Source organism: Argiope bruennichi, chromosome 1, assembly GCF_947563725.1.
Source record: "Argiope bruennichi chromosome 1, qqArgBrue1.1, whole genome shotgun sequence".
NCBI classification, from domain to species: Eukaryota; Metazoa; Arthropoda; class Arachnida; order Araneae; family Araneidae; genus Argiope; species Argiope bruennichi.
Window position 1 is genome coordinate 51104636 of NC_079151.1, and position 9596 is coordinate 51114231.

The following is a 9596-nucleotide window of genomic DNA, read 5'->3' on the forward strand; positions in this document are numbered from 1 at the left end:
TTATTTTAAACATTTCTTTATACTAAAGAAGCAGGAACTGTTAGTATTTTTTTAGTAATTTCACTTAAAAAAAAGAAAATGGCAGCCAAATATTTTCAATACTTAATGTATTTTTTTCAGCAGTAAGGAATCGGAAAGGAAATGAATTACCAATATTCGGTTTAGGCGGAAGCAATTAATGCAATACTTTTGCGTATTTTTATATTTTCTCGGCGAACAAGATAGGAAGTGAGGAAAAATACGTATTAGGAATTTATACGTATTATGCATTATACGTATTTATGCATTTACTTTCGCTGCGCAACTGTTTTACTGTAAAGTGAAACTTTAGTCATCACGGCAGTGGCGTAATGAGGGTTTCGGTATAAAGTTAAAAATTAAGACAAAATTTTAATAAGATTGTTTTATTTTTTTAAGCCAGTGATGACGAGAGGGCGAAAAAGTAATCAGTCATCATCTTGTTATATTCATCCATCATTAATCATCTTTGTTGAATGAAAAATATATCTCGAGTTTTAGCTGTAAATATATATATATATATATATACTCCTTTTTCAACTAAATCATGGTGGATATTTCTGAAAAGCCCTTACAAGTTACTGATTTCCTTAAACACAGTTCCTGTCATAAATTTAACTCTTTTTACTTTTTTTGGTATATGAAGCACTGAAAAAATATTGTAATCGTCAACAAATTCGTACTAGTGAATTTTGACGAATCTCCATATTTCAACCCTCCCCGTGTTCGAAAAACACATTTTAAGCATTAAATCTGTCTGTAAGTCTCAGATCACGATAACTCAAAAAGGCTTTGAGCTAGAAGAATGAAATTTGGTATAAGGGCTAACGACCAAATTTGTAGATTTATATCAAATTTTGAATGAAATTTATTCACAGGATGTATGTCTGGCTGTTCGAATATCAGCGAACTCGATAACTTCAAAACGCAAAGAGCTAGTTAGATGAAATTTAGTACACAGATTTATCATCTAAAATGTTGATCCATACCAAATTTGGAGCCAATTCAATCAAGAAATTGACCGTCTATCGAAAAAATACTTTCACATGCGGGTAAACTCAGTAACTTACAAATGTAATAATCTAAATCAATGAAATTCAGTATGCTATTTTGTGACTACATTATTCCTTGATTTTGTTGCTTTTCCTTGATTTTTCATATATTGCGGTTTCTCAGAAGAAGCTTTCACTACACATATGAACAATTTATTGAAATATAATCGAAAAATTAATAATTTATACCAAAAAATTAATAATAATAATTTTTTATGAAATATTTCTACGATACAATCAAAATACATAATATGCTAGATGGGAAAAATTTAACTCTATACCTAATCTGAAGATCTGCATTAATTTTAGCTAAAATATGTTTGGGGAAGAAAAGTCAAACTTAAGTTCTGTCGGTTTAATTTATTGAGCACGACAGTGATAAGGTTCTTCCCTCAAATTTCGGGTAATGCTCCCACAGTACATGTTTTAGGTTTAACTTTACTGCGAAGGAAAGGAATGTGCATATTTTTAAAAGCGCTTATTCCGATAGATTAATTTTGCTCAAAATACACATATTTCACCTTTCATATAAAATACTATCATTTCGTTTTTGAAAGAAAAAAGTTGAATTTACGCAGTCGATTCAATGACGCATTAATTTATTGCATTTATATTGTTTTTTTCATAGCATCGCTTTTAGATAGAAATTCGACTTTTAGAAAAAATTATCACAGATCTGTGATTTTGTAAGTGCATTGGCATGAGAAAAAAAACATATGAATTCTGGAAGAATCCGTAATAAATATACAATATAAATTAATATTTAAAAATATTTGATCATTGTAAATATGAAAAGCGCGCAATCCATAAATTTAATAGAAATTCAATACCCAGTAGCGATCCAAAAACAGCTGTGTAAAGCAGCAGATGATTTACAATTGCTGTTAATAGTTATTTGTAATTGTGTTATTAGTATTATTTTGCAGTTAAAATTTCAATAAATTAGTAAAGAAAGATTCCGAATTTTATAAGTTGTAAAACACCAGGACTGCAATATTTTTTTACATTGAATTATTAAAATCAGAATAAATTTAATTTATAACTTACTTATCATGCAATATTAATTATTCACTGTACTGGTTATGTTATATTTCAGTTTGACAGGCCCTATAAATTTTTTAATATATATTTATCTGAAATTTATGTTTTTATTACAATCAATCATGATAATTATATGCTCTATTTGTAAATAAAGAATCATTATAATTCAAGAATTTAATTGCTGTATTCAGGTATACATATTAAAAATATATTTTTAAAAATACATTTTTCTTCTTTGGTGAAGCAATTAAAATGAAAAATTAAATTAAATCAATAACATATTGATCGAGTTAAAAATGTATTGACGTGTGAAACAAAAATGATCAGGTATTAAAAGATATATATATATATATATATATATATATATATCTTAGATCTAGATAGATAGATAGAGATATATGTCATATTATGTGCTACTCAGGGCCACTAAGTGAACGCCACTGCCAACTTGGCCATTATTTCTGCTCAAAAATAGTACGAAAAAAAAGTATATTGTAATTTATTACATGTTCAAACTTCCTATAACACACCTATTTCCGAAGTTTTTTGTTGAAATAAAAACCAAGAGAAAATTCAAGATTCAATACAAAGTCCTCTCTAATTATTCTTAAAATTGCATTAATAACGAAATGCTTTTTTTTCCTCTAATGCAATGCATTAATCTTTGTTAGTAATTAATCTATGTAATGGTTAAGCTGGTAATTAATCTATGTAATGGCTATGTTGATAATTAATCGATGTAATGGCTATGTTAGTAATTAATCTATGTAATGGCTATGTTGGCAATTAATCTATGTAATGGTTATGTTGGTAATTAATCTATATAATTAATGCAATTCAGTAATGTTTTTTCAATATCTGCATTAATCTATTTTTAAGCAAAATATTATAGTTTTGTAATAATGGAATTTTCAAACTATACAGGGTTTTGAATACTATAAATTGTATATTTATTTATTCTTTTACATAAAAAATTAGTCTTTTCTATTATATATATATATATATGAAGAAAAATACTGCAGTCGTTAAAATTTCATTATAGAGATTTTAATAAATAATACTGAAAGTACTGAATAACAGTTAAAATTCAAAACTGTTATCATATATATATATATATATATATATATATATTGAAATTGTAGATATGTGCAAGAAACACGAAAGTAGAAATCTCTATCAGATTCACAAAGGCTTTTTCATCAGTATCATGCAGAACTGGAATAAGGTTTATAAGGTCCATTAGGGAGTGCAAGATTCGGGGACCCATACTCTCCCTTTCTTAACTTACTAAAATCTTTAATTTAATTTTGTCTTTATATATTCTGATTCTACATAAAATATTTAATTGCAGGTCATTTTCAAAAGAGCTGGTTTCAATGTCACGGTACGAAAATATGTTAAACTTAAAAGCAATTTTAACCGAAACAATAACACAATTTTAAAACTTCTTAAGACAGTCTAAAACAAAGTGTAGGAGAGCTGTTGATTTGGGAATAAGTACGTCAAATACAAAATGAGTTTAGACCACGCTTAGGTGACTTTGAAGATTTGAAAAATTCTTTCTTGAAGTATAATGTACGGTAATTTAAAAGGTATTTGATTTTATATTTAAATAAGTTCAAGGACACAATCATAATAAACGAAATGAAAATACAAAATTAGATTGCCATGAAAACAATTTTTCTCGATACACAAAATTTTCTCTGAATTCCTAATAGAGCGGGTCTACTTGGCAACCGCCTACTTTGCCTATGATAGTCCGGCCTGATTTCATGGTATATTTTACCATCATTTGTCACCATTTAGAATGTTCCAGTATATAAATATCTGAACAAAGCTTAAGCCACTCAAGATCTACTTTTTTTCGATTTTTCCTCCTAAACATTCTTTGCAAGACTTCTTTTTATTTATAATTAGCAACATAACACATTGTTAAATAAGTTGAAATGTAACCGTCCTGGTCTTTTACACACCCCAAGAAATTCGATTCCATTGTTTCTTTGTCTTTTCGGCAAAAGCAGTACAAAGTAATGAATACTCTGCGATATATGTATACATTTCCAATAAGACACCCTAAGAAAAATTTTCCGAAGCCTCTTAAAAAAACACGGACCGTGCTCGAGTTGAAACTTTCTCTGCCGATAAAAGACCGTTATGTAAACAAGATCACATGTCTAGCTAAGAAAACAGTTTTCTTTCCCAGGCACTAGTGACATCGGTATTTCAGGGTTGGGAATCGAAGACATTTTAAATATTAGTTCAGCTAATAAGTAGAAAAGAGCGGATAGAATTGGTTTCAAAAACAGACTAACTCAATCCTCAAATGCATAATACTGTCATTTTGCAATAATTTTTTTAACTTTTTATATTAGTAATATATAATGAAAAATAGTTGAAAGAGTTAAAAAATTTCGTGAAACTTTTGTCAATAATATTTTTATCTTTTACTCTAATAATAATAAAGATGTGTGTGTGCACGCGCGTGAGTGCTTGTATACGTGTGTGTGTGGGTGTTCATGTCCGCACGCGCACGTGTGTGTACTAACGCTCTATAGGCCAACAGCTACCAAATTTAGCATATGTGTACTTCAAAGGGTGGAAATGTACGTCTCCGAGCGATTTTATTGAATTCTTAATCAGAATTTTAATGAAATAAAAATTAGGCTGAATTTTGGTGTTTTTCATATAGCTTCCGAATATATAATCGCACAAATATGAATTAACATTTTCGGATTAGATTACATTTATGCATTTTACTTTTGCCGAAGTATACCCTTTCCGACCTTTTGTACTAATAGTTCAAAATTTCTACAAAAAAATGGAAGAAATATTAAGTAAAATGGCTGTACACGTGTGTGCACACGCTTATTCTGGTTCGTGTGAGAAAGTACGTGCCGGTACTTTTTGATAAATTGCATAAATACTTGTCAACGAAACATATTTTAACCATGAAAAAAATTACAGAATGGGGATATAACTAGAAAAAGGGTATGAATTCTTATGCTATTTTCATTATGAAGGAAGAGCTCACACACATTTCCATTTTTAGGATCAGTGGTGGATTTCCAAATAGACAGATTAAACAGATGCCTAAAGCCTTTAGGTTGAGAGGGGATCACAGACAAGTCAATTAAAACAAGTTTTTGTATAATTTATTTTTAAAAAGGAAAATTCTATGAATTATGAAACATTTGGAATACATTATGTATCTATATTATATTATATAAATCATTATCAAGTAAATTAAAGCATAAATAAATACTTTTTAAAGTACAAGGTTAACATAGATTAATGATAGGATTTTAAAAGTACTAAGTATATTATTTGTATAATATTTTTTATAAATATTTATATAACCATTTTTAATAAAAGCATTATATTCTCAAAATTATTGCACATAATATAAACAGTGAAATAAATTGAAATAAAGAAAAATATCTACATTTTGTTTTAAATAACGGTCAACAGATGGAAATTATTTGGACATATTAGAAATATGGTTATTTCTACAACTGCATGAGGATAGTAGCTGTAGTTTGAACAAAATGAGGCTACACTCCTTTGGGGTTGGATGTTCAAAACCTATCTAAATGAGTAGTTTCCACAAAGCTTGATTATAAGCCCCCATTGACAAAAACAATCAATACACTTAAAGAAAGCATTTTTGCCACATTAAATATCATAGACAGGGTAAAATTTTAAAATACGGGGAAAGAACATAATAACGGATTGTCTTGTTTATCGTATAGCGAAAGGTTCACATATCGAACTGGAAAAAAAAGGTTCAAATATAGCTGGAAAAGAAAAGGAAAGAAACTAAAATGCTTTTCTTCATTTTAATTTTTTTTTTTTTTTCATTTTTGTCACACTAATTATACTATGAATAATAATTTCGAAAATACAAATAATATTTGTTCATTCATTTATGCTAATATTCTGCATATTGAAATATTAATTATTCATTTACTGGTAACATTATATTTCATTTAAAGGTTCTGAAAAATAATAATTTTTAATTTCTTATTTTTTTTTCAAATTTATTATTCCTTTGCAGTTAAATATTTATATTTGGCAATAATTTGAAATTAATAATTCTTAGTAATTAAACACTTATATTTGCAATTAATGAAATTATTAACTTATAAATATGGCTAATTGCTTAAAAAATATATATAAAACCGTTTTAAATCAATGATTTTAAAATAACAATACGTTTTTTTTACAAACTAAAGTAAAAAGAAAAAAAATCATTAAATGTTGATTATCTGAAAATGTATTGACTAATTTTGTATTGGAACTTTATATTGGCCAGTTATTAAAAGAAAAGCTTCATAACACACATTGCCGAATAAGGTCTCAAAATCATAATATTCGCCACTGTTTAGAAAACAATTCCTAATATTTGTTTTTAAAAAATACGTAGATTCTAGTAAAAAACTGTAAAAGGAATTTTAAAATGTCTGCTAGTTCTGCTATTTTGATGTTTTTCTGCAGTCTTGGATCGAATAATGCTGATTTTTCACAAAGCAGATCAGATGGTTGCATAGGGCAATTAAGATAGGGGTGATATGCGAGTAAATCGATTATACAATATTATTAGCCTAATTGATAAATAATTTTTTTTTTCAAAAAAATACAAATTCTATTAATCGTAATATATTAAGATAATATATCATTTTATCAAGTGCTCTTGGACATTTTATTTTATATTTTAGATTAAAAAATTTCATTAAAAATTTCCTATATGGCATTACAATTGAATTTTTTTTATGATTGCCAATTATCAAAGTATGATATTACTGGTTAAATTTAAATTGGGCGGGACAATTCAGATTTTACCAAGAAGGGAAAGGAGTTCAATCTTCCTGTTTAGGGTATAAAATGGTGAAATCCTTTTCCATTCGAGAAAGGGATGGCTAAGAAAAAATGTTCAAGGAAATATGTTCACTAAATTATAATATTTTCTAGGCGAAATCTTGCAATATTTCTATAAGGATTTGTGATTTTCTTTCATTTTCTGCAAAATTTTAAACCCTCATATTCGTTGAAATGTGTACACTCTAATTGTTTTCAGTACCTCAGTTTTGTTCATTGAATGAAATGCTATATAGGGAGGGTAACTTTAATTCATAATTAAACTAATTATATACCAATACGATATTATAAATATATATATATATAAAAAAGGGGGCTTTATGTTTCAAGCAAACGAACGTAATTTTTTAAAAATCTTTCTAACCAATTGGTATACTTGCATTAATCTTTTGATGTCAAAACCAATAATGATATCGACGAAATTTATCATGGCTGAATATTTTGGAAAAAAGCTTTAAAGAGCTTAACTCAAGTTCTTTAATTTTATTTTAAGATTTAATTAAATTATTAATTTTATTTAACGTGAGAACAGAAAGAAAGCTATAACAGTAATTCAATTAAAGTGATATTCAACTAAAAATAAGGATCAAAGGAAATTAGCAGCGAAGCCAGGTGTTTGCTAAGGAAGTACCGTTATTCCAGATTTTAATGGGCAAAATATTATATCTTTTCCTTTATATTTTAATTTCAAAGATTTCCATAGGTGGAAAAATAAAGATTCTGCTCTCGATACATTTTCGCGTTCTACGTCGTTGAACAAAGTTACCACCAAAAAGATGCTACTAAAAAAATGTTTCAGTTTCGAAAAAAAAAAAAAAAAAAAATGTAAATTTTCGAAAATTGATTCGAGAAAAGGCAAATATGAAGCAGATGATTTTAAATTCGCAAATAAAAAGTTTTCTATACCGCATTAAATCAACACTAAGCTAGCATCACATTACGAGATTTTCCAATCTGATTTCAGGTTGCTGCAATCGAATAATGTCGAAAAATAAATATTCTGCTCAGACTTTTTAAAATCGAAAATAAATAACGCAGACTTTCAAAATTCGATTCTGAAGAAGGCAGCTTTAGATGTAATTGATTTCTATCAACAAAAATTAAGTCGAATCACTTGAAATCGGTATTAAACCCAAATAGCATTATTAACTTTTCCAATCTGTTTGAGATTGCTATTTAAGGAATAACACTCAAACTTAAGAAGACTGATTCATGAACAAGGTATTTTAGAGATAATTGATTTTAGAGTGGCCAACAAAATGTCACCAGAATCTTTCTCTTGGTCACATGAAGCTGAAACTAAACCTATAGTACTTCTACAAAACTCGTTCTAATCTTCAAAAATTAACTCAGACGCTGCCAAATTCCATCTGATTTCGACTTGCGGTGCAAAATTTTATTATTGTTGGTAGTACCAGCCGAGGGCAAAAGAGATAAAAGCGAAGCGCTAAGTCGTCTAAGTAAAATTTTGATGCCCATGCCAGCTCGAGATGGATGCCCGACCACTCCCACGGTCCTCCGCCCCATCACCCCATACAAGCGGCCTTTTATCTGCGGGGGGAGAGAGCGGCTTTCCCTTTGCATTTTATCGAGTCGACCCTCTCACTGCAGGATAGGGTTTCAAGCACTTTCGCGTCTCTTATCGGGCAGAGGAACCACCGATTCCATAAAAATAGTCAGCGATGACCCCATTCTGGCTCGCCCGCACAACAACGCCACAAAGACATCCACTGGAATTTGGTAATGAATAGCTTTGAGGAAAAAAGAAAGCGAAACGCATTGCTTTCGTTCTTTTTAGTGTGTTTTCTTTTATTTGATTTTTTTTTCTTTTTACCCTCCTTGTTAGAAAAGGAGAAAGTGGAATTCGGTGGAGGTTGTTGGACAATATTGTTAAAAAGTAAGAAGAATTGGCAGCATTTTGTTCTCTCTTTCTCTCTTTTTTTTCCCTGTTTTTTCTTTTGATGTTGCATTGTTTTTGCTTTAAGTTAATCAGCTGTTTTCATTTCTTTCTGGCCTCCTCCCTCCTTCCCTTTCTCGTGTTGAGTATATGTTCATTTGGAAAATATATATATAAAGGGTGATTCTTTTCATTTTTATTCTAATAGTGAATGCGAAATTGAAAGATTATTTCATCACTTAACCTATTGGTTTCCATGAATTTTTCGCGGATAATACTTCAGCACTACCACTGTAATAAACAAACTAGCTTTCACATCTTTGAAAAGATTCTAATAAATTCTAAGCGTTTGTGATAAATGCAACAAAAGCTAAGATTTAGTTAATTCAGTTTCGTCATCTTTAAGATCAAGACTATTTCTCTTTAATATTTTTTAAGAAACCACCGAAAGAATATTGTTTTATATTGTGTGAAATCATTTAAAAGGATAAAGATGCACTAGAAATTAAGGGGACAAACGAAAAGTAATGATTCAAGTAAAATGTAAATGCAGGGAAATAATGCTGTAACTCGCCTACTCTCCCCCACCCCAAAAAAAAACTCCTCCTCAGCATCATTTATCCGACTAATTAAGTGAATGAGGCTGAACCAATATGATACGCAATTATTGAACTTTTGTACTTATGTAAGACATTGTATGTCAATACTTTGCA